Source organism: Cinclus cinclus, chromosome 6, assembly GCF_963662255.1.
Source record: "Cinclus cinclus chromosome 6, bCinCin1.1, whole genome shotgun sequence".
Taxonomy (NCBI): Eukaryota; Metazoa; Chordata; class Aves; order Passeriformes; family Cinclidae; genus Cinclus; species Cinclus cinclus.
Window position 1 is genome coordinate 1,887,631 of NC_085051.1, and position 27,320 is coordinate 1,914,950.

The window sequence follows — 27,320 nt, forward strand, 5'->3', positions numbered from 1 at the left end:
CAGCCAAAAAAATGTTAGGGGGCTCGCTGAGGTCTGTGCAACACTGGAGATACTTTCAATGAGACACCAGCAATGTTGCACCGACAGCAGATACTGAAAATATCAGTTGGTTTAAGTGCGATACACACCAGTCTCAATTGCACCATTGTCTGGACACTTGGAAACAGAACCGACGCCATACACTGAGCACAAACATGTTTTACATAAAATATCAGAGCGAGCTGCTATGACTCAACACTGCCATAGCGCCAGTAGCAGTACCCGAGAATACAATTGCTTTATTCATATTTTCCACGAATATCAAAAGCTAAATCTTGTGATACCAATATGTCTGCAATCATAGCTAAAAAGATAAATGAAACAATACTTGAAGCATTTCTTTTTCTTCAGGGCAAGCTGCTGCCATGCAACTGGAAAGCAAGCACACAAGCAGTGCAGTATTGGCCACCAGCCCCCAGTGGGAACATGCCCTCCACATCAGAACGTGCCACCATCAACATAAACAGCACAGTTAAACGAGCCAGGACTTCACCAGCCTAATCCCTTCTAAAAGAAGACCAATACTTTTTGAACCTGGAAACAGTAGGTGCACTCAAACCAAAGTCCCTATCAGTGGGGTTTTTAGGAGAGCCCACACCTCCTGCACCACAGTAGTGCTGAAGGATCTATTCAAACTACTGCTCCTGCCTGTCACCCTCAGCGCAGCACGAGGGACCAAGGCAAGCAGAGAGGCAGGACACATTTTCCATTGCCCTAAGTATTTCCAAAAAATGTTGCCACCTTCCCAAAAACAGAAATAAAATTTGATAGAGAGGATTAGCTCGAACTGCCTGTTGGTATATCACCTGTTCAAATGCCACTGTATTTAAAAAATATATATATATTATTTCCTATTTCCAGTTTTATGCAATTGCTTAATTTTGTGTTTTTTAGAATGCTGGGCTTTTGTTAGAACTAGAAATGGACAAACCCTGCTAAGCAATTTAGTTAGAAGTTTCATTTTAGAATAGCTTTAAACAATATCAAACACAGCTCCTGTAAGAATATACATCTGGATGGTTGTTGCCACTCCACCTTCACAGAATGTCTGGCAGCACATCTGTGTGCACATGAAAGGGGTCCTACTTACACAGAATTCATCAAGTCCTCTCACCGACTCAATGAGGAAGAAATTCACCCAAAATTACCTTTCCCCCTCTCCCTAAAAAAATATTTTCACCAGACAAACACAAACAAACCTCAAACAAAAACAAACAAGCAACAAAAAAAACAAAACAAAAAAACCCAACAACTCAAAATTCCTGTTCTCCCCACAGGACCTGCACATTAAGTCTGCAGCAGCACACGCACAAAAAACCTGTCGAGCTCACTGAGTATGACATGCAATGCAAAAATTTGCAAATCAGGCTCTCCTGTACCAAGGAGGTGACTAAAATTGTTTCCTGCACATTGAGAACTACCTGGTAGTAAATAATATTTGAGTTAAATCTTTGCCCAAATACATGGAAAAATCAATTCCTCTTCCAAGAAGACCAACAAGAATGTCATTATTAAGTGGTTACTGAGTTGTCATGACAGCACACCTAGAGCATATTCAACTTCCTCTGCCATAAAAATGCCAAGAGTAAATAAGAACTTCAGCTTGCCTTTGTTTTAAAACTGACTTAACTGTAAAATAATTAAGGCATCTAATCCAACACACTTATCTTGATAGATCTTTTTCTGCTGCAGTTTTCAGATCAGTTGCCCCAGCTACACGCAGTAACAACTTTCAAACATATACAGACTGAGGTAAACACACACACACACAGAGTAAGCACACGTTTGGAAGGTATTTTTATACACAGACAGAAAAAAACTCCAATGAAGTCCCAGTATTTTTCCCATAATAAAAATGCATTATTTAAAAGTGGCTAGAACATTCTGCTTTTATATAACAGGGGTTTTTCTTTCCTTGTAAGAAACATCATCATGGAAAGAGCATGGGTTGCCAACCGAAACCAGCTGTATAAATTGGACATGGCATATGTAGAACAGCAAAGAAAAAAAATCAGAGGAAAAAGGCATTTACCACTTCTTTTAGCTTTCTAGGGATGGGCAGGAAGTAGTATTTCCTACAGGTAAATATCAGTGCATTAGAAATCCATTCTCTCTCACAGAAGGATCAGCCTTCTGCCTCCTAATGAATCAATAACTGTAATAACCCACATTATAATGTTTCCCAAAGCCACCAGGACAAGAAATTTCCCCCCCTCCCCTATGCAAAGAAACGTATTGATTTAATTTCCCAGAAAGCACGTGGAAAGAAAGGCAAGGTTATATGTAGCATATGACCCCCTACCTGGAGGCCATAATAATACTGATAAACATGCATACATTTTTTTCTCTGTTGTATTCCCTTCCATGGAATTCCCTTCCTTTCCACTTGTAGGATAAATAAACTTTTAACAGCCACTCTTGTTTTAATCTTCAGAAGAATGTTTAGCCACCTCTGCGACAGAGTTTTAAAAACACATTTAGTCTCACACAGCATTTGTCACAAAGAGCTCCCGAAGTATTTCTTGGGAAAACTTTGCACCATGTCCTCTTGCTGGGCTCAGAGCTGACACAGTCCAAAGGAAGAAGCCAGCCCACAGCATCATTACAAAAGCCATGAAGAAAAGTTATTAAAATCACTTTTTAGTTACTCATGAAAGCAATCCATTCTTATTAGGCTGAATACCAACTAATTTAATGAATCACAAAATAAGTTCGTATTAAAAGAAAGAAGAGATAGAGCTTTTTTTCTCCTCTTAGGAACAAACATGGTTCCTTGTGAAGGGCTTCACAAGATCTCAAACACCAAAATTCCTGCTTTTAACAGATTCAAATGCTGAAAAATAAAGATTATCTGAGTACCTTTTCCACCCACATACAATCCCTATATATCTTCAAAAAGAAACTGAGGGAAAAAAACTTCTCAATCAACACAGACTGTAGACAAGCAATGAAGTTCAATAGTTAAAAACAGAAAAAAGGGGAAGAATTGAAAGGAAGGGGGTAAGAAGTAGCAGATAACTAAAGTTTCTAGGAAAAACACAAGAAGGAAGATGTTGTAAAGACAATGATGCACATCAATAGCTTCAGCCAAAAAGGCAGAAAGGCATCTTACAAGAAACAACTAAAAATCCTCCTGGAAATTGTGTAAGTTGTGCCAATGCAGAAAAAAACTGCACCATAGGAAAGAGGGAATAAAATTAACATATTTTACTTAAACCAGTGGAATTTGGAAAAAGTTAACATTTTTTTTTTTTTTTTTTAATGCTGACAAAGGACCAAAACAAAGCAGTAAACATGCTGAGACTGGAAACACAAGAAGAAATGTTTATTCTATCTTCATATAAAAAGTAAATTACTCTTGCGAAAGCAAATTAGTAAAGCTTTAGAAAAAAATGTGTAAACAACTGTAATTGTGTACATAATTGTGTAAAAATGGTGTAAATATTTTCATGGATACCTGATACTAGTGGTTTTTTGTGTCTTCCAGAGGGAGCTTAGATCACCAGTAAGAAAAACTTATTTTCCTCCCTTATAAACTTTCTAATGATTATGAGTATTGGAATAGTTTTCTCTGTGCATTTTTGCCTTTATAGATGAGCATCCCCATGCAGCCCTAGGTCCTCTCTGCAGGCAGGTCCTCCTTGTTTCAGTCTATTCCAACAGGAGAGGTCCAGATGTCAGCTGCCACCCAGGGACCCCAGGGAGCAGGCCTGGAGGGATCTGGTCACGCTAATAAAAGCACCAAACATCTCAGCAATGAGGACACTCCAGCCCCACACAAAGCACAGCTGCACCAGTTATTGCAATCCCAGCTGAAGCTGCTCTCCTGGCACTTTTTCCTGCCCAGGGACCAGTTTTGCCATCTCACTTCACCACTGCAAGATGAGGTCAGCACAAGGCGAGGGGATCCGCTTCCACCTCACAGCTCACAACCTAGAGTCAAGAAAAACTCCTAAAATAAGTCAAAGCAGGTTTTCTCAGGTACTGGTGGCTGCTTGTCCCAAGCCAAGCTTCATGATAAAAATCTAGCCTCACCCAGCAATTTAAGTTCCTTGGAAGTTTAGTGTCCTGGTCACACAAAGAACAGCAGAGTGGAGCGTGGTGACCCAGAGCAGCTCAGCCTACAGAACAGAGGAGAGCACAAGACACTCAGATCATTGGGTTATGAAATCCAACAGGTCTGGAAAAAGGGCCATGGGCATCTCTGATCATCTCCAAACCCTCCTCTTGTAAGGGCGTTCATGGGACTCAGCACAGGTATCAGGACCTGAGCTTTCTTGCCCAGAGGTTTTCCAGCCCTTATTCTAAATGGGTGGTTACTACAGCACCATATGCATCCAGCAAGTGATGCTCACACAAATAAAAGCAGACTTTCACTTGGCAATAACCGACTTTTTACATTAAAAATGTTATTTGTACTTAGTTTGTAACATGCTTCAAAAAGCACTAAGAAGTGTTCCAGAGCTGTTACATTATTGCAGCAAGAATGAAAAGCCTAAGTTTAAGATTACTGATTTTAAAGATAGCTTTTTTGGTGGGAGTGCCCCTCCTAACATGCAAAAAGAGTTCTCTGCACATAAGAATCCAATTACTTTTTTAATATTGGGAGTTGCTGTAGCTTTGATCATCCAAAAAGATAGGAAAATATTTCTTATGTCTGTTTTGTCTTTGGATGTTTGACTGCATCTTATTTTATTGCTCTGTTTTGGAACTCAAACTTAGTATTTTCCTGTTATACCCAAATGCTGTAGACCATAAGAGAGCTGGAGAAAAGTGGGGAAAAGGATTCTATTTCTTACTTACAAAAAGGAATAATTTTATAATATTTTTCTGAAGATATAATGTAAAAAAAGACTGTACAAAAAGCTTACATAACACTGGAACAAATAAATACAAAAAGTTCATAATACTGGGAGAGGCATTTTGAAATTACACTGGCTCAAAGTCTCATCTTAAGAAAAAAAGCCTCAGAACTAAACCACTTGAAGTGACTTGCTTAAAAAACAGTTCAGTTATTTGGCTCGTCTTCCTTTTCCAAGCCCAACTGCTACACCAGAGATTAACTCCCTTTTGTCAGAAAGTCACCCACTCTCAAAAGTGAAATGGACCATTAGGATACTATATGGAAAAAAAAAAAGTGATATACCATGAAAAAAAATACTACAAAACTTGACAACTATGATCCTCAAACTGCATCTAAAACCGAGACCCACACCAGCTCCTGCCATCTTTTTCAACGTTTGCTACAGCAAAATAAAAACTGAAGAACTGGGGAGAAAAACCTAGCCTGTAGGAAATACTACATTATCAAATAAAGTCACCAACTAAAATCCACTTTCACAACTACATGTTGTTCCCCTGCTCACCTGTCACTCAAAGCTCAGCGACTCTGAAGAAAAAGCTACACTTTCTCTAAAATTCTGTAAAAGAGGTAGAGGCTCTAAATTAAAACAGTCTCTAACAGGGGAGGGGGGGGCAGGGGAAGCCAAGACCAGGTAACAGGATTTTCCAGGCTTTATCCCTCATTATAGGTTACTTCAGGTTAAACAGAGGGTGTTCACTGCCTGTAGAAGTCAGAAAAGGTAACCCATTACTAACCCATATCATAGCATCAGTTATTTTAGGGGTTTTTTTTTACGTGGTCATTTCAGGTGCACTGCACACACAGCAGTCATCTCAAACATGCTCAGGGCTCATCCTTGCTCCTTTCCCCATGTTTGGTGCTGTGCTTAGCCCAGCCAGGGTTCTGAAATACAGTTTCAGATACCTAAAGTCCCATCCTATACTCACCCAATAGATCCCAAGACCTATTAAAAGTAATACATTATTTTCCACTCCACCTGTGACTGTCAGTGAAGGGATCTCAAGAAACAGATATTTCAGTAACTTAGGAACTTGGAAAACACAAAATGGTACCAACAAGCTCTTTTGAAGTCTGAAAGATGGATGCTATTTCACAAAATTCAACAGCAAACTCATGACAGAGGAATGTTGGCAGCACCACCATGCTGCTTCCACTTTTCTTCTTCCCTTGACCAAGGACCACCAGGTGATTATCAGGCCTGCTCTACCCAACTCCTACTTCTGTCAGTCAGAGCAATTCAAATCAGCTGCAATGCTTCTGCAGATCAGATGAAATCATTTTATATATTCAGAAAAGCCAAGACTGATCTAATAAAAAAACATAAGAAGGCTTTATTCCCCCAAAGTTGTGTGGAGAACGCGACCCTGCCTGCAGCAACTGTTCGGTATGTGCACAGCACTCCTATGCCACGACACCCCACACTGCAACAGCAAAATTTAGCTCCACTAAAAGCAGTTTCTCCATCTGTATTTAACATTCCTCCAAAACACACGTTCAGCCTCAAATGACAGTGCTGCTCCCGTTACCGACACTGCTCTTCTCCCCCCTCGCACACAAGAAAGCCAGCCACAAAATTCCCGTTTCAAAACGCACCGCTGTGTCAAAAGGGCCTTTGTTGCCACGATCAGCACAGTGGCAAAAGAGAAAATACAAGAAAGAGAACCTATAGAGGTAAAAAGAAAACTATTCTAAAAGCAGGGAGTGTGCAATCCCTTGAAATAGTATATACAAAGAGGGGTATACACACCTAAACACGCGAGCTTGGAAAAACACAGTTTGACATTCCTGCACCTTCGGATGGGGGTTTTCCACAAGAATTAAGCACAGTTAATTCTGTTCCACCCAGGGGCTGGTGAGCTAACCAGCCCTCTGCCTCTGAAAGTGCTGCTCAGCCTCCCAACCCTTTTAATAGATGCGATCCATCCAACAGAGATGCTTTTGGAAAGATCACCTCCAAAACAACATTTGTTTTGAAGCAGCTGCTACAAACTGGAGGACACAACGAGAAAAGCACTCCATGCAAATTCTAGTATTTCTATCAGTTAGTTCTGAAAGATGAGTTGCAAGCTCAGTCTTCCTCCCCACACCCAGTCTTTGTCTCTGCTATCTTGTTATGCAGGAGCCGGTCTCATTTCCCTGCTTCTGTAGGTAGTTGTTTGAAAGAGAGGAGGCAGGAAACATGCAAACACAAAAAAAAAAAAAAAAAAAAAAAAAAAAAAACCTGAAACAAAGAAAAAATCCCAAGTACCGCGGAGACCCCAGGGCAGGGGCAGCTTCCCGAGCAATATTTCAATGAAACTTTATTCCAGCTCATGGAATCCGTCCAGTTACAAACCGTCCCCGAGCCCGGAGAGCCACACGCCACCACCGCAATCGGAATTAGAACACCCAGCCCAATCTATCTATGGGGGGGGGGGGAAATAAAATAAAAAAAAAAAAAATTCATTTACAAGCACAAGCCCTGCCACACCCTGAGCCAGCAGCCACAAGAGAAGCCCCCGGGAGCAAGCGGAGGGAGTGAAAAGTCCAAGCCCCGTCTCGCAGGGTGCGAGCATCCCCTCGGTGCGCGCTACCATAAAAGGTCCGCGGCAGCGCAGATAAAGCGTCACCGCCGCTCCACCGCGATCAGTTTTCCCCCGGTAAGTCCGCCTGAACACTTGGCTCTATTTATTTGCCATCTCACCGTGCCGCTCCGTAATACAGTACTGACCTATTTTCCAGGTGCTTAATCAACCTATCTCTCTCCTGGCCGCCACGCTTGTTAGACAGTTGCTGCGTGTGATTTAAACTTAGTTTATAGAAAGCTCTGGCAAATTGAGTCTGTTGTGGAATTATTATGTCAGAAAGTAAGTCCTCATAGTCCATCCGAGGTTTCCTACTTGGCGTGGCATCAATCAAAGCCTGAACTTTTTGGAAACGATGCCATGGGAGGTAATACTGGGTAGAAAATAAATAATCACCGAAACGTGCACTGTTATCAACAACTGCAGCTCTACCTAATGCAATCGTCTCTCCTGGTAACCTATTTCCCCACAATTTAAAGACACTAAAATAACCGAAGTAAACAAGGCGATACACAAGCAGGAAGATGCAAGAACATCAGAGCGCCACGTAATTTCTACCAAGTCAAGCCCTGGAGTCCTAAAAACTAAGTTAACAAAAAAGGAAACAGTCGCAGTTTCTGACATTTTTAAGTCAGATGCAACAGTTAGTAACAAAAGTATAGCTCCAGAAGAAAGCTCTTTATTATATACGTGCAAGCACATAGCACCGACGACTGAGGGCTTGATTTAAATAAAAACAATTTTTACGAACTCATCGCTATTTCTTACCGCGTTAAGCACATGTAAACGCACCTGCCAGCTTTCCTATTGATACCACGACGAATCCAGAACAAACCCCGCACAATCCCTGCCGCAACCATTACGGTAAAGCCTCCGGCAAACCAACCCCTCTGTTTCCACACAGCTCGCTCTTGGGAACTGACCAAATTTTAAAGCGTCCACTTCCCTTCCAGCTGCTGTTAGTGATCCCGGGCACCATTTGCCGCCCCAGCTTCCCCACCCCCAGCGCGGGTCTTCCCTCGGGGCTCAGCGGGCGAGGGTCGCGTCCCGCCGGCACTGCCAGGAGCCACCGCGGCGGCGGCGGCCGAGCAGGACCCGGAGCGGGAGGAGCCGCGCCCGGGCACCACCCCGGGACCCCCCGCGGCCCGGGCGGCCCCGCCGCTCCATACAAGGCGCGGGAGGAGGCGGCGCGCCCGGAGGGGATCGGGGCAGCGCTGCCGGCGACGGGCGGGGAGCGGCCACGCCTCGCCCGGCACCCGGGGCGGGCTGGCGGCGGGCGCCCGGCCGCAACCGGGGAACGGGAAACTTCGGGGACGCGGCGGAGCAGGCGCCGTCGAGGGCAGAGGGAAGGGAAAGCGGCGCTGCCCGCTCCCCGCTCGACCAGGCCGGGCAGGGGGGGGTCGGGGCTGCCCCGGAGCCCCCCGCGGGCAGGGCGCGAACGCCGCCGGCGGAGGCAGCGCCGCTCTGCGCCCGCAGGAGCCGGCCCCGCTCACCTTCACGGGTCGGGCCGCGCTGGCGTCCGCGCTGGAGCCGCCGCAGCCGCCGCCCTGGGCATGTCCGGGAGCGCTCCGGGAAGCGCCGCTCCGGCCGGGCTCAGCCGCTCAGCCCCGCCGCCTCTGCTGCTGCCGCCGCCGCCGCCTCGGCCGCTGCCATCTTGTCCTGGCGGCCGCGAGGGAAGAGCCCCGGCTCAGCCCGCTCGACAGACCGGGCCTCCGCCTCATCTTCCCGGGGAGGGACCCAGCCCGCCCCCGGCCGCCGCCTCCTCCGCCTCCTCCCGCCTCCGCCCTGCCCGCTCCGGCCTAGCGTTGCTCGCCGCCGCCCGTCGCCCCGGAGCGGCGGCCCTCGGCCCCGCCGAGCGCAGCGGAGGGGGCGCCGGCCGAGCCCCGCTCCGGCCCCGGCCCGGCCCGGCCCGGCCCGCGGGGCTCGGCCTGCGGGGCGCTCCCGCCGCCCGCCCCGCCCGGCACCGGCAGCGCCCCCGCCCGGCCCCGCCGAGCGCCGCAGCCCCGCAGAGCCCCGCGCCCGCCGGCAGCGCTCCCCGCCCGGCCCCGCTCCGGCCCTTCCCCTGCCCTCCGCACCGACCGGCCGCGGGGGCAGCTGTGTGGCCCTCACCGCCCCTGGCAGCAGCCCAGCGGCGGAGCCTCCCCAGCGCATGCTGACCGTCCCCCCGGCGAGTCCTGGGAGGAGAGCTTGAGATGCTCCTGCCGCGAACTCCGCTCCCTGCGCACCCCGCTCTGTCACTGTCTGGAGGAAGGCAAGCTCGTGTTTTGTGGGGGCTCTCCGAGGCGCGCCTGTAAAATCCCCAGTAATCCTCCGGTGCTGGCCGTCCCAATCACCACTCCCCAAAAGGTGAGCCCTTCCTCCCGCCTCCTTAAGCTGCCAGCTCCGGTAAAGCCATTCTCAGATAGATAAGGTGCACAAGGATGAGCAAACTGGTGCCAGGAGAAAGGCCTGAGTCAGAACCTGGAGCTCAGAAGATGACAAGGTGAGAATGAACGTGTGAACCCCCAATTCAATTGAATGGGTGCTCTGGCCATGTAAGACAAGAGACTTCCCCAGCCAGCCCTGAAAATAACTGTGAAGCACCAACCTTCCAGATCTGGTCTGACATCCTTGCCTGGCGAGCAGTCCTTGCCACGCTAGCCCCAGCCCATCAGACACACCACTGGCTATAGAGGTAACAGGACGGAACAAATGTAGTGACCAGTTTGCACCCTGCATTACAGCTCAGCATTTTGCCTTGCTCAACTCTTCATGAAATAACAGGATACGCCCCCAGTAACAACGTGTCCCTAATACTATACATCACTTAAATATTAGTGGTTGGTTGTAGGACTGGTCAACTTCTGCAAACAGCATTCTTGACCCGAAATAGTGTTCAGCTGATGTGGGGCGAAAAAGGAATTACACTGTTTGCCTATAAAGTATTTAGCCCCAAGATAAATCCTTGGCTACGGCTGCAACTGGACATCACATGCTTCTCCACCTCTTGCCAAAAATAACAAAGAATTTCTTTATTTACTTGCACAACTACACGTACTCTGCTATTTTTTCTCACTACTTGTTCCAGTATTTTCAACACGTGTCCGCTTGATTTTAACTTTTATTTAGGACTAATCCTTGTAATAAAGATTGTTAGGAGGTGAAGTCAGAATTTGAATTAATTAATTGGAGAAGCCAGACTTATTGTACAGAAGTGCTAAAACCTAACATTGGATTTACTACAACAGCACCACCAATTCTCAGTCTTGTAAGTAATGAGCCATATAATTTAGGGTTTGGGAAGAAATAGGTGGGTGTCAATGGTAGCAAATTATAGCACTCAAGAGCTGCTCATCACATCTATTGCTTACTAATTTTAGAAATATTAATCAAGCTCCTAAAAAATGATATCCTACAGAGTTATTTCTACACATTTTATTAACATATAAATAGACAGTAAATGTTGATAAACATTCTTGTTGATTACTTAACCATACAAACTCTAAAATGGCTTAACAAAAAAAAAAGCACATTAAATATATGTTGATTCAATCCATAATTCAATCTGCAAACTTGCATTGGTGTATATCACCCCAAACTGTGATCCACTGACAAGTCTCAACATAATTTTTCCAGCTGTTTTTTAGGATCTGTTTCTAGCAAATTTCCCATGTTTCACCATGCACCTTCTTACGGTTTGATAACCAAAACAATCCAAATACAGTTGTACATTTGACTGGTACCGGTCCTCTGCTAACAGGCAGAATTGTGAATCCAGTGCTCCAGGGATACATATGCACAATTTTAACCAAGTTTCGGAAGCAGATTTTAATTTTAGAAAAGACGGGGTGACTTTGGGCTCATTAACCTCTCTTGTCATACGGTTCTCTCACTGGAGTTTTGAGTCGGTCATGTTTGCTAAATGACAGCACCTCCTGAAACATCCCAGCCTTGTCAGTTCTTGTCCTCGTGTTCCAGTTTTTGCTAATTAGATCAAGCTAGACTTCCACTCACCTTGCAACAGGAATATCACCAGCGTGTAATCAAACTCTGAAATCTCTTTGAAACTCCTTCAGTTCCTTTGTGGAGCACAGCACCCCTCTGCAGATCCATTATTTGTCCTTATTTCCTTCCAGGCTCCCTCAGTAAGCTCTCTTCTTTGGGACCTGTTTCAATTAAAGGTTTCCTCATCCACTGCACATTTCCTCAGCATTGGGACTGAGGGCTGGCCAGAGCCAGTGTGAGCTGAAGTGATGAACCTCCTCTGTCAGCGACTCCGAAGGATTACTGCGGCCACAAAATAGTTTCTAAGTGCCCACAAAGCACAGTAAAACAACATTAGATGCATCAGCGAGCTTTAAACACCCTGATGACCGTTTCTATCAGAGGTTAAATGTGACTGTGTCTGAGGAGCCCTCGCATTGCTTTTTTCTTTGTCACCTGGAAAACAGCAAACGCTTCCCCGTCCTAATTTTCTCATGGCACGTACATCTGTGCTGGTAGGCAGCTGAGGGGTTAATGTGGAAACTCCTGTTACACCTCTCAGCTCTATGGGCTCCTGATACCGTTTGGAGGGGAGTGTTTTGTTTCAAAGTGCTTAAGTAACACAGTGGAAGGAGGCCCCGTGTCATTTAGATTCATTTATTAAGTTCAGCATTGAAACACACACCTCCGTGGGCTCCTGTTCCTCCTCGTCTCTCTAAGCCTTTGCAGAGGATAAGAGAGTTAGTGTGAGTGCCCTGAGTGGAAAAAATCCCCAGAAGTTAGAAGAAGAAGATATTTCCAACAGATGTAATCTATTATGCAGTAAAAATAAATGATCTGGGGACAAACACGGGCTAGAAGCTGTTGGCAGAACACCTACCAATGACATTTTCTGCTATTTTTGTTATCAAAATCCCAAGTGTAGCTGCAGACTGAAAATGCTTTGGCTAGAACAATTTGTTTTACTCATCAAACTGCTATAAGCTGTATCATCAAGACACTTTTTACAGCCAGTATGAGTTGTTCATGTCATGTTATGAGTTGCTTGTATCAGCTAGACTCTTAATTTTTGAACAGACTTGAGTCCTGAATGAGGCTCTGCCATTAGAGCAAAGCCACAAAGGTAAGGACAGGAGAGGCAGGACCACAGGGCTGTAATTCCATCCAGCAGTCCCTAATAACATAGGTGCAATTGCATGAAACAGCAAGGCACGCTCCCAGTGAAAAGGGACAGAACTGGCCTCTCACAATTTTCCTGACCAGTTAAATTTTCCCAGTGATAGCTCTCCTCTGCTGGCACTGAACATCCCATTTAGCAGACTCAACCCACCCAGCAGAAAAGGCTTATCTTGGGTCAGGAAAACACTCAGTGACTGTCAGAGCTGACACAAAGAGGAAGGCAGAGTTTTTCCTTGGATGGGAGAGCTGTGCAGGCTTGAGCTGAGTTTCCTGGGTAGAAATTATTAAATAAAACAACCCAGAAGCTGGTTGGCAACGTGTTGTTGCGACCACTGCAGCTTTCCAGGCCTTCACAGGTAGAACAAGCAAAGGTTCCACTTAAATTTTTTATTTTTTAAAAACTTGCAGGCCACAGTCTTTAGTCTTTCCCACAGTATTTAGTAATTTGTTAAGCAGGGAATTAATTCATGGATTCAAATTATAGGATTTGAAATGACAGTATTTTCTGGTTTTCACATTGATTAAAATATTTCATGCTTACAGTATTTATCCTTCCCAAAGAGACATAAGACTTGACAAAATTAAGCGTTTTTCTTCACAATTCCTTATCTAAAGCATTTTTTAACTGATGTTACTGTCACTTAAGTATGACTTGTATTATAAGAAACAAGCATTCAGTATTCTGCATTTGAATCAAAATTTTTCAAGATCCAAATTCCTGTGGAAACCCATAAAGGGATCAGAGTTAAACTGATAAAAAGTGCTCTTTTAAAATATAAAAATGTAAATCTACACTTCCCACCGATTGCCATCATATTCAGATAAGCACAGTTCAAAGTTTCCCCTCTCCCCTCCCCATAGTTATGTTTGCTAGATATATCCAAAATCCAGCCTTCTGTTGCTGGGTATAAATGGAAAACGACTTTCAAATTTAAAGCAAACATACACTTTGCTCCTTTTTGCAACAACTGGAAGGTCAGCTGAGAAGCACTGTGTTTCCTCAATTAAAAAACACACAGGTTTCCCTATGCACTTTACACTGAGTCATTTGCAAAAATAAGCACAAATTTCACCTTTTATTTCCTCTTTATTTTTTGCAGATTTAATGCAGAACTAAAAAAAAAAATTAAAAAAATAATAAAAAAAAGGTTGGAGCAGAGGTGGGGGAAAGTATTTGTTTCTTGTTTGTTGTTTAACCTACAAATTCAACAGCCTGGCTGCTCTGGAAAGATTTTTAAAAAGACAGCACAGGTCCCTGTGCATCTCCCAAGGGACACATGAGGAGCGATCAACAGTGGCTCTTCCAAAGAAGAAAATCAGATTAAAACATTCTTCAGATTGCCTGTGTTTCTACTTGTTCCTTCCTCAGCCTTTAAAACCCAGTTCCAAGAGACCTCCTGCACCATCCTGACATTGTTATTTCAAATTCTGCCAGGTAATGGTAACTCTTAGGAAATGAACTTGTCTGGCATCTAAAGGTAATGACAGAGTGACTAAAATGGTAATTCTTAGAAAATACAGAAGGCAGGATGACTAAAATGATAATTCTTAGAAGATGTGAGAAGGAATCTAAAATCTCTTTTTGATTACCATGTGGATAAAAGCTGGCTGACATGAAATGCACTCCTCATCCAAATTAAAACACTAATCCCCTAATTTTTTACATCACAGAAAGGCAGAATAACTACACTATAGAATAAGACCTCCAAGATCATCAAGTCCAACCTTTAATAGAAGAGTGATGTTTATGTACAAGACAAAAGGGAAAAATATGTAAGTAGAAAAAATGTAATGAATTTATCTTGAAATTGCATAAATACTTATTAGTTCAGTTTAGGGTTTACAGAATTTTTCGCTCTCTCTCTTTTTTTTTTAATAGTTTATTTTCAACCTTACTGTCCTTTTCAGTGCCATAGTTGTTGAAACAGCTAACTGGGACAACTATAATTTTAAAATATGGCTCCCTGCTAATTGTCACAGATGATTTGCTCAGGGACACTGTGAGATACTTATTTCTCTGCTTGTGTTCATACTACATCAATAGGTATGGATTTGACAGATGTTTCATTGCTGTGTTTTAAACTATGCTAAGACCTTGTCCATATTAACATATTTTCTTTAACAAAGAGTTAATGAAATGCAAGATTTTGTGGGGTGGTTGAAATATCTTTACTGGATCACATAAATGCTAAGGTATCGTGGTATTGTATTTTTCAGACTGTATTTTCATTTTCAGTCTGGTTTTACTCTTTGTTAGAGCCATAGAAGTAGATCATTCCTCACTTGTGTACCTTAGGAGATCCACGAGGAAAGGGTCTGTCTTCAGGACAGACAATTCCCTGTCTTCAGGAAATACTTCACAATAATGTACATTTCTAGTTTGACACTGTAAATTTTCTTGCAAGAGTCTTTCTAATTGGCTATTTTCATGTAATCAGTAGCCTTTGTGGTGTTTGAGTGTCTTTCACCTAAGTGTATTTAATAATTACATTTTTATGCTCCCTCTTGCAAGCAGGAAAATAATTGGAAGTTAGGGTTAATGAATGTTAAATGTGTACAAAAATACAGTACATTTCTATTTTTGAGGTGTTTGGCAAGGACAAATATATTTTACAATATCTGACTATTATGACATAAAATGCAGAGAATCTGACATAAACTGAGAATGTTAATATTCAAGGCAATCAACAAAAAATAAGATAATCCACTCCCAATTTAATGATATCCCAACCTTGGAAAAATACTTAACTTTACATAAAAAGTTTAAAAGCCATTGAAACATTTTTTTCTGTGGAGGAGAAAAATAACTTTTTAAAATAGAAAGCATATTTAAAACTAAAATTCCAGTGATATTGTGCTAATTTTAAAAATCTTTAACAGCAAATATTACCTGTTTTTTTTTTTTTAAATAAGCATCAATAAGCACCCTACATTTAAGAATATCCATAGTGTACTCTCCACTTATACTACAATGATTTCATTTTTACGGGTGAGTAATGACTTCTCTCCTTAGTGACTGATACATGGGAAGATCAAGGGCTGCAGACAGACAAAGAGCACAACAAATGTTCCGGCTGACCTCACTTTCCAAAACTCATCATTCCTACAAATAAACGTCATTAAACACAAACGGGCAGTCAAATAACAGAATTAAAACATAATCCTGCATTACTCCAATGAGTTGGTGCTCATTAGCAGGTCTACTGACTCCAAGGAAACTATTGACACCAATAAAGTTTCTGGGACTGTGCTTTTGCATATTCCAAAGCCTTTCAGAGTAAACAGTCTGATTAACTGACTGCTGCTTCAGGCCGATGTTTTCCCATGGCAAAGAGAAGTTTTATCTTAATGCAGGATGTACCAGTCTCCCCCACAAGCTGCAGCACACAGGAGTGGAGGCTGCTTTAACTCTGGCAGGCACTGAATCACATCCAAGCCTATTTTAGAATTAAATGGAAGATGACCTCGTTACCTGGGTCTCTCCAACCTCACTGTGAAAGCACTTGAGGACCGAGCCAGGGCTTTTCTATCAGCAGCTAAAAATGAAACCCAAACTGCACAAAACCCCCTTTTGTTGCGCTGGTGTAAAGCCCTGTCACTAATCTGTCTGTGGCACAAATCCCTCCTGAGAAGCAGTTTTACCCCAGTCAATGTGCACGTGGCTTGCAAATGTCCACCTACACCCTCCCTTAAAAGTTTAATACATCAGCGACTTATCCGTGTGTTTTTCTGCCTTTTAAAAGCAGATATCCTTATTTCTCCCCTCCCCCATGAGACATCCTTAATGAAAAAACAGTTAAAAACATCTTCTAAGGATTTAAATTTCCACATTAGAGACTCCCCTCCTAGAACGAACAACAGAAAAGGCACATTAATTACCTGAGTTATGAAAACAGATCAAACCATTATAAGGGAAAAAAATCCTTTTTTAGGAAAAAAAAAATCCTTTTTTAGTAAAGAATGTATTTTCCTATAAATGTGTTTATTCGGAGGTGCAAATGTTCTAACAGAATCCTTACAAAGGTCACAAAACTTGTGCTTGTTTATTATTTTTCTGCTCCTAACCAGTAACAGCCCAAATCCGTTCCAAATGAAAAGGTGGTGTTGGGCAGTAGTTTAATGAATTGTTTTGACCCAGTGGAACACACCGTGTCCCCTCCTAGTAATGAGACACTGGGCAGAAAGTATCACATGGCAGGAACAAAGGCAGCAGGCTGTCACAAAGCCCCATCACCTCTGAGCAATCTCTCCCCAGACAATGCAGGGGAAGATCAGGTAACACTTCTGCTGAGCTAACTGCATGTGCACTTGGGGCTGCTGCTGCTGCTGCTCTGACCTGTAGCATTTTCAGTTTAGGAGCGTTTCGATGATAGTAAAACCTTTATAAATATTTTTATTTATTTTTTTGAACAGCTCTTTGCTCGTTAGATGTGAAGCTCACGTTGTTTTCTGACTTACAGACACTTCTGATTAAAAAAAATTGATTTTAAAAGGCTTTAGTGTAAAATACACAAAAATATCATGTCTACCCATGTGACATTTTAATTGGATTTTGTGTAAAGGTAGACAGGAAATCAGTTGGGTCTTATGGCTTTATCATATTTTGATAAAATTACCACTCTCTGCTTCTGAAACAGAGAGTACAGCCTTAGACATTTAAGATCAGATGCTGAAAAGAACATGAGAGAGAAGTGGAAAGGAAAATGGCAGACAGGTATCTCTAAATAAAAACATGGTCTAAACATCATGTCATGCTCAACACCACAATGAACAGCAGCGAGACACAACAGGTGAGAAAATGAAAGAACAGAAACTGCAGAGCACTGAGCACTACCAATAGCCCAGGAAGACTGAGCCTGGTGAGATCACAGTGAGATTTAACATAATGTGTACGTGCAGAAATTCTCATGGCATCCTCAGAGTTTGGCAACAGCTCTGCAGTGATTTTGCTGGATTTTTTTTTCTTGAAGGGGATCACAAGGAATGGATGAATTGCCATCAGGACACAGAGGCATAAGAAAAGGCCCACACAGCTCCAGTCTCAGATGCTACTGCAACTGAAGGTCTCAAGAAAATGAGATCCTTCTAGAAATAAGTTATATTTGTCAAAGCTATACTTGTGACTTAAAAAACACAGTTTCCACAGTTCTAATATATGCGCTGTACCTCCAGATCATTTTCAGATTTATTTTTCTTTTTAAAATACAAACTGCATTATCTCAGAATAAGATAATGAACTGGTACATGTTACTTAAGTAGTACATTAATCAGGGATTGAGGTACTTCCATTCATACCTCTTGTGCCACATCTTACAAAGGAAATTATGTACAGCTATTCCTGACAAAAACAATTTAATATGTGCAAATTAGTTTATCCTGTTTCTACCTCAATGACAAAAAGCATCTCTATATGAGATTAATTAGACTTCATTATTTTTTTATATGCATGTAATAAAATAATTTAAAAATAAAAAAATACAAATCTGAGAGTAGACATTTTCATTAAAAATATGCTTTATTAATAAATTTAATATTTAATTACAGAAATGTGGACACTGTAATCAATAGTTCTTATTCTGGATAATCCTCAAAATGTAATAAAATGCATCACCTGTCACTCATGTTTCACAAAAATACCAAGAAGCAGCAGAAGGTAATAACTAAAAGGGCAAGTGTTAGGGCAGAGACTGAAACATCTCAAAATCAAGGCATGGAAAAGAGCAGGCAAAAGCATTACTTAATCAACAGGTATGGGCTTTTCAAGCAGCCTGTGTGCAGAGCAGAAGCCACACCATTTATTTCAAAGCACTGATTGTGTTTTAAGGTATTTATATTTGAGCACTACTTTGTGTACACATGTGTAGCCAGTTTTATATCTCTTTCTAATCACTTGTTTATGACTTATGCTTAAACAGAGATTACAGAACAAGGAAAGGATGTGCACAGGTCTTGGGAAGCAACATCCCAGACTGTGGAAGTGATGTCATTACTTGGAAAAACCCAAGAAGAAATTAATGAATACTCAACAAGAAAATTGGCACACTGAATATGTTATTTATTTTCTCATGTGTACAGCTTTTAAGATCAATGCTGGAATAATAGTAGAAGTTCCATTTTTATTCAAATATCTCCTGATGTTTCGTGTGAAATCAATCAAAAATCTCACAATGCTTATATTAAACTTCCAATGAACAGTTAGGGGAAATACCCAGAATATAGGTATTCATTTGAATAGACACAGAGACAGCAATATTAACAAAGCAGCCCAAATTATGGAGAGAATTTCATGATCAGGAGTCCATAATATAATAAATGTAAAGCACAAAGATGGCTTCCAAATGAAATCCTCCAGAGATTGCTATCCAAGTATCAGACAAGAGACAACAGATGGATCCAGAGAGAAAAAGAGGAGTGTACAAGGAAAGAGCAGACAACCTTGGCCAGCACTGTAGGCAGCATCATATCAGTGCTCCAGCTGCTGCCCACCTGCCTCAGGAGTCCTTATTTCCTGAAGGAAGAAATTTTCCCAGTGCCAGTTTTATTCACTATTGTAGGACAGCCAACATTTTTTTTTCCTCTTGAAAGACAAAAATGTGTGTGTCATGTAAAGCCCAAAATATATAATGCAAGACCCACTGAAATCTTCAAAAAGTACTTCAGTAGCATGGGTGGAATCAAGATTTTACTTGGACAATTTCCATTTCTTCAAGTACTGTTTAAATGTGTATTCATTCCCCCTCAAAAGCGAGCCCTTGGAGATGTCAATTTAATGAAAATAGTATTTTAAAAAATCCCAAACTAACCTGGATTGTTAGTGTGGTTCCATTCATCATTACATACCATCATAAAGACATGGAAATCAGCTTTTTATAGCCTGGCATGATGACAGCCATTCTTCTCCTGAACTTAAAAGCAGTATAAATATTTTTGGTTTAATACATGAAATGTAACAATCAGACATCAACCGTTCTTTATCATTCAAATGCATTTCTTCAGGAGAATCAAATTCATGTCTTATAGTAGAAACTAATAACTATTTCACAGCAGGGTATGAGTAACTTCTCATTCATTTTTTATTAAATAGTTGTATCTCTTACATGTGTGAAAGATTGCTTTAGCTGCTTATGTGAGGCTTTTAAGGCAGAATAACTTTCCACTCAGCAGATGATCCTGAAAAGCTCTAGTTTAATTCAATAATTATCTTCCTTGTGTTGCATTTCCAAGCACAAAATATTATCTTTAATTAAAAACACAGAAGGAAATTGCCTAGTTATCTAGTTCTTTAACAATGTCCTTCTTAGTGTAAGGCACTTAAAACTAATTTAATCACTGTCTGTAGCTTTTGCACTAAGTCATACTTAAAAATGAGCTGGTTAGCTCATGTCCTTTAAGTTAAGCTTTATACCTAAGAAAAAAGTGCATCTCCTGGCTTTACTTCTGATCAGTGGTTGAGTATCTTGATGGCAGCAGCCTGGGCATTTATCCTTTCCCCCTTTCATTTCAGTGATTGTATCTCATATTTTCCACAGTAGCCTCAGAAATGCCTTCTGGTCCAGCAGACTCAACTCTGTATTTCTAATTTCTAATATCATTTGCATTTACATTATTTACAACAATTTTACATTGCCTTTTGTACCTTATTACACTCCCTAAGTGACTGTGGAATCAAACTTGCTCATCAAAACATCTTTGGCAAAGCTCCTTTCTGAATCATAATTTTCATTTAGTTTCTATCCAGGGTATAATTTTTAAAGCTTGATGTTTATTAGACAAACAATAATGAAGTTGTGAGGCCTCCAAAGTGATTTATATTTGAGACCTCTTTCTAACCTTTTAATTTAAATCTTAATTTGGAATTAGTTAAACATGAGAAAGTGAGATCTATTTTTCACTCTAATCCTAAATCAATATTTGCTCAGAAAATTACTCTGTCTGAACCAGAGAGCATGTATTATACCATTAAAAGTAACCTTTCACAGGGAATATCACTAATGCTGCCTAAAAAGAATTCATTTCCTCAAATCAGAATAAGAAATCCATGTTGGTTTTTTTTTCCCAAATAAATAATTGAAATAATTTCATCTCTCTGTATACTATTCTTGCTTAATTGGTGCTAATGAGTATGTCAAATAAGGTGGATAACACACCCCTAAAATGTTTGCCTTGACACGTGTAGAAAAATTCTTTTACCTAAGACACACCAAGACAGCCCTCAGAAGTAATTGAGCTGAAGTAGATTGGAAGAAAATCATGACTTAAAGGCAACAGCTTGATTACATTGCAACATGTTGACATTATTTATTACAGATTCCTACAAAACCTTTACACTTTCATGAATTCTTCCAATTGAGTTGGATCAGTCTTTCTTAGTAGAGAGCGGGTTTAATCAGTATTTTCCAGAAAAGAATGGTTAATACTGCGAAATTGCTGAACTTAATCTAGATATTAATCAAAATAAAACACAATGAGTATTTTATTCTTTAAGAAAACCTTACAAATATAATCCCATCCTGGCACTGGGAATATGCAATTATTGCAAATTGTGTGGTTTGGTTTAAAAAAAGTAAAAATAATTAAAAAAAAAAAAGTTGCTAAGCCGTTTCCTCTTCCACTGATCATCACCGTCTTATTTTTAAAGCTCTTGAGATGAGTTTGTCTCCTGAGGCCCACTGGGACATCCCTGCAGAATCTCCTCTCCCTGCTGGTGTTTGAGTGCAGAGCTAAACCACGCATGGATGTGCCCACAGAAGCTGTGGTGTCACTTCATGCCCCTGATGGCCCCAGCAACACGGCAGGACTGAAAACCAGCCAAGGAATCAAAGACAAATGGTGCTAAAATCAGATTATTCTTCTTGCCAACACAAAGCTTTCCAGGAAATTCGCTTTCCAGCTAAGGGAAATCGTAGTGCTCTGTAGTGGTCTGTGAGGAAGTAAAAAAATCAGCAGTAATATCAGCAAGGTTTTCGTTTTCTTTAAATGAGATGGTATTAAACTTTATAAACGTGATATAAATTTAACATTATTAAATTTCACTGCTTTCAGTAATTTTTATCCTATATTAAGAACATGCTTTCTCCTAGGTTGTATGATTATTTTTCACTTCCAGGGACCTCCCTCCTGCCCACGCAAAGGTTCAGACCCTTCGCTCTCTCCTCACATGCCGTAATTCCAGCTGGGAACAGAGGCTTTGTGCCTGTGCCACCAGAGCCTCCAGCACAGAGGTGTGCCAGGGCACACACTGTATTCCAGTCCCTGCTGGAATGCCCTCCAGGGCCTTCTCAGACAGGAGCAAACTGGAATGGTTCTCATCTTTCACAGACACCAACCCAAAGGTACCACTCAGTCATGTGCATACTCCCCACTTTTCTCGTTCAGCCAGTGTTCTCTGGTTTGTGTTTTCCTGCAGGTTGTACGAGCAGCTGTGATATTCAATTGATTTTTGTATTGAAGGGCATCGTATTCTCACAGCTGAACTTCTACTGTAATTCAGATTCATTTTGGCTTGGTCTGGGGACATGACAGAGGTTAACCCAATTCATAGATCGCATCGGATGAATCAGACATGAAAAGTTTCCCAGGCCATTCAAGGTGAAACAGAATTTCAGATGTAATACCCTCTTACAGAAGAAACAATATTCAGATGACTGCTGAACAAAGACTTGCAATAAATTCTGACTAACAAGGAGTACTGGAAACAGCGTTCTCCCACATTTTGTGCCCCGTGCACGCAGCAGCCACGAGCCCTGACACGTACAAAGCATTGTCTAACAATGTGAAATCCCAGTGCTGATGAAACTCTGATTACCACCCACTGAAATGCCCAATTCTTCCCATGCCTATTGGCATATTTCCCCCCCACCCAGCTGGCTGAGCCATCCTGCTGTAGTCCTGAGGTGTCTGCTTGTCAGTCTCTGTCTCCTGGGCAGGAGGTGAAGACTTTTTATTTCCAGAGGTGAAGACATTTTATTTCCAGAAAGGATTTTTATTTCTCCTCTGTTTTCTCTTATTTCTGAAAAATGGCACATTCTCTGGTTTAAAAAAAAAGTTTGAGATGGAGTGTGAACACTAATTAGTAAAACAACTTCAACATATGTACTTTTTATTTTTCAAGTATATTCTACACATTATCAAAAAAGAACCCAGCCTAGAAGAGATCAAGCAGCAAAATTATTCTGCACTGATGGTACTAGAAAAACCCCTTTTCTAGAAATAAAATTATGGTTTTGCAATGTCATAAAGAAGTAAAAAATTAAAGGTTGCCCAGAAATATCAAAAACATATGCTTTTTATGAAGAGCATACTGCAGAAACCATCTCATCTCCATGAATTAGCATTTGCTCATCCTTATTAGCAGACACATATGCCTGCTTGTCCTGTAACTTAACACTGTAGGCCAAATTAAAAAGATGTCATACACCAGTTGCTGAACAGAAATTATCTATATAAAAAGTTCATTATTTAAAAGACTCTTAAGGGGATGCCAGCATTGATTTGAATTGACTCCAGGCATTTCCCTGCTTATCATTAGCAAGGTTGTAAGTTGCACTTACAAGGATGTAAGTGGCACTTCACTTTGACACAAAAAGGTATGATGCAAAACTGAAATCAGAGTAATAAACTCTGACGGACAGAAGACATTAATAGGAGCAACCAATGACAAAATAAACTGTAGGTCTAAGCAATGGCTTATCAAACCTAAGAGGATTTGCCTAACTAATCCTGTGTGGCACAGCTATCCAAATAGCTTTTCTGTCCAATCCATATTGTTGCTATTCATTACTTACTCTTGGCTTTCTAGAAACAAGAGATACATCACGTAACAAGCTAAACAGTATCACCTATTTTTGAACTGCTTTACTCTGCTATCCTGTAAGCAGTTAACTAACACACTGCAAAAATAGTTCCAGAGCTCCAAAGTGTTTGTTTCTTTTTTTAAATGATAATCCAAAAGGCAACAGTAAACATTAATTATTTGGAGAGCAGCATTTGCCTTTAGAAGGGAACATCTTTTTTAGAATAAATTGTGGGAAAATGACTTTATGTCTGCATACTTCATGTTTGGGTTTGAGCTCACTGAAGAAAATGTGCAGGCTAACAAGAAGTGTATTGTCAGTGAAACCCAAGTGGCTACAGTTTAAAGGCTGCTCTAATTGATAAATGTAAAATATCTGACAAGGACGCTTCAGAATGTGGCAGGTGTGTGTCATGTATAGTTTTACTGTCTAAGTAAAGCAAACATATGAAGAGATTAAAAAAATAGATTAAGTGTTTTATAAGCTACTGCTAGCCTACACTAGCCAGCTGAAGGCTTTAAATAATTTAATCCCTTCAGCAACTGCCAGTCCCAACTGCAATACTGAAACAAGGTCTGAATTCAGTTTGAAACCCAACAGGTGCAGTCTAATACTGCTTCCTTAATTCAGCTACTGATCTATGTTTATGCTTGTAGAGGACAGCATATTCTTAAATCCACCATGGCATTAATTAAATTAGTCTAAGTGCCTCTTGTTTTATCCCATCTTCTACCATCAAATTTACCTCAGACAGTACTCTGTTTCTTTCCCCTCCCCTCCAGAAATGCTGTTCATGTCAGATGGAAGACAAAGACTTCTCAAAAAGCTTTTAAAATAGATTTTTCTTTATATATACCTTCCAGAAAAACACAAAATTAACCAGGGCAGCTAAACGGAAGAAAATATTTAATCTAGTTTTCTTAGCCTGAATTTTAATATTTGAAAGTGGAAGGAGATACATAAAGTTATTGGCAAGAAAAGTCTCCGATGCCATATCATCCCTTGTACTCACTCTTTTCTTTGGATAATCCAGGTAATTTATATTGTACCTCATGGGCATAAGCTATTTATCATTCTTATATGCTAATTATTTTTACCAACGTTTGCTAGTAGCACAAAACAACGTATATTGACCAAAGTAATAATTCACTAGGAAAAAAAAAGAAAAAGTCTGAGTGAAAAAAGCAACATCACTACAAAGTTCCCAGCAATGGTAACAGGGAGGGTCCCCACCACCCTCCTTCTCTTTCAAACCATGGACTCTGTAATCAACCACAGGGATATACTGCTTAGTATCCTGCTTCCCAGAGAAACTGAAAGGTTAATCTACATTTTTCTCCAATCACAGGACAAGAGAAGAAGAAAATTCCCACCACCTTACTTCTTTCACTTTGCCAGAGGAGCTGAAGATGGGACAATCCGAGGCACAACTTCCTTTCCCTTCCCTGCAGACTGGGTCATGCTCACTCTTGGGATGCACATAGAGAGTTTTGTCTCCCAGGCAATTAAGCAGCATGTTTGGGGTATGCAAATGAGAGGACAGCATTACCTTTAAATGCAACCTTCACTCAAAATTTCTGCACGCTTTATTTCATTCAATCAATCAAGATTATAATAAGCCATGCAAGGGGACAAGCAGCCTTCTGAAAATGAAAACAGATTCAATGTACATTAAAAAAAAATGTTTTCTTAAATCCCAAGCTGCTCAAAACAGTAATGCTTAGCTAAAAAAAAAAAAAAAAAAAAAAAGATTGTCATCCATAAAAAATGTCTTGTGACTACAACAAAAAGTGAACTCTGGTACACCAGCATAGACTTGAATTCCCAATAATTCTACCAGCACATGAACAAACAGTACTCCTAAGTACATCAAAAGCATCTTGGTAATCTTTGAGATTTCCACTGCTTTGTGTGTATGGAATGGAAATTCTAATTACTAATCAACAACTGTTCTTTAGATTATGTGAAGTAATACAGGCACCATCCCACCTCTATTACAAAACTGGATGGATAATGTTGAGGTAACACAATTTTATTAACATTGACAATGTGCTCTCTGATCACAATTGTACTCCAAAGCACTAAATGAATAAAACTTTAGAGCACAGAACAAGCCAAAGTGAATTCAAAGCTTCTGAAGTGGCTCTACCACTTAGTTTATATGAGCCTGAAATTTAAAATTCAGTTTCAAAACCATCTATTCCAGGATTATGGTTTTTGAAAGAAACAAAAGACAGAAGGGGGGAAAATTTACAAAAGACATTGTAGGAAGGCTCAGCAGTGATAATAACTGTATTATATTAACAAAGCCCAGTTTTCATTCAGAACTCCCTATATGTCAAATAACTTACAATATTTAGGCTATATGATTTTATTGCTGTAGAAATGTTTTCACATGAACAATTTTTAGTTATGTGAAAAATCACTGCCTAATAATTCCCCATATAATCTTCTGGGATTAAGTTTGCAGTATCAGATCTTTCTTAAGTATTTAATGAATATTATGCTCAAAAAAACCCCAACCCAAACCCCCTTGGCATTGCAGTGGTAAAATACCATACTACCCCATGGAGTTTTGAGGCAAACGTGGTGCTTTTACAAGCTTTTATCCCAGAGATAGTTGGTACAATAACGTGTGAAAGCATGATATGGACCTATAAACCAGGGTCAAACATCCGAAGGGCCTCAAAATAATAAATAATAAATACTGGGTTCGTTTAAATTCCAGTCTTTGCGTTTTTAAAGCTTACTACTTTGTTTTCTTTTCTAAAACAGTTGCCCAAGGAAAAAAAAAATCTCAATTAACTGAACTTATTTTTCAAGAGCAGCAGGATTTGAAAGAAAAACCAAAACCAAAGCCAAACCAGCTACACTGAAATGAGGAGAGACTGCTTAGACCCGCCACTTGAAAGGAAGGCATTGCAGCTCCTCCTTTCTGAGTCTTGTAGAGATTTAATGGGGAACTAAATCCTCTTGGTCCTCTTGGCTATTCCCTTCCTGGTAACATTCGTCCCCAGGTGGACATACCTAGCTGGAGAAATTAATACATTTTTTCTTGCTTACTTGCTGTGTGAAGGGTACATGATGCTCTTGGTAGCTCTTATACCACCTGAAGCACAAAACCCAGGCAGAGTCTGCCTCTTCATCGAAAGCAGCGCTCCAAACCTTTATTTTGGTGTTCATTTGTCTGCAGCAGAGTCCTGGTACACAACAGAAAACAATGTTACTTGCTAGAGGCAAGCACAATTCCAGAGACACAGCCTAATTTTTCCTCCGAGTTCTCTCAATGCACAGCATTACTGACTCACAGAGAGGCTGCCAAGATATCCTGATACAGGGATGTATGTAGGTTTATGACCAAGACAGCTCCCATGCAGGCACAATAATGTAAATATCCTTCTATTTTATCAGGGTTACTCCATGAAATCCATTGTCTTATCTAATCTGGAACTGGTTAGTGGCAGGAGGATACTTCAGTCCTAGAGCAACAATTGTCTGTGTTGAGCCTTCACTAGGAAGGCATCACAGCCTGGGAAGGTTCAGAGCAATTTAAGGTTACACTACAATGCCCTGCCCACTGTTGTGTTCTTTCTCTCTTCCATCCATGTGTCAGGATTTTAGGCTGTAAAAATTTCTGTGGGAGCAGGCCAGGCCTCTCTAGAGATTCTCGATTTCATGACAGATGTTTGCCACAAACTAAAGGGAGTCTCCAAATTAGCAAATAATGTTTGCTTTTGAACAGCATCTCTTTTTCAAAGCTGGAAAATGATGTTTCAAACACACACTCATGTATTTTAATAGACAGAATTTGGCAGAGAAGCACACTGGAGAGAAATCCAGCCCCTGTCCTGCTTGTGCCAATACGAACTTGATCACTTGTTGTTTAAAGTGAATAGTGAAGTCTCAAGTATCCAGTGT

General features: G+C 41.0%; 1 protein-coding gene across 1 annotated transcript in view; it reads right to left on the reverse strand.

The window, feature by feature from the left end:
- HIPK3 (homeodomain interacting protein kinase 3) overlaps positions 1 to 9,083 on the reverse strand; it is a 62,776-nt gene extending 53,693 nt beyond the window's left edge. The window contains exon 1 of the mRNA XM_062494263.1: positions 8,961 to 9,083. The gene's annotated coding sequence lies outside the window, so the exon portion shown is untranslated. The remainder of the gene's footprint in view (positions 1 to 8,960) is intronic.
- Positions 9,084 to 27,320: the final 18,237 nt, after the last annotated feature.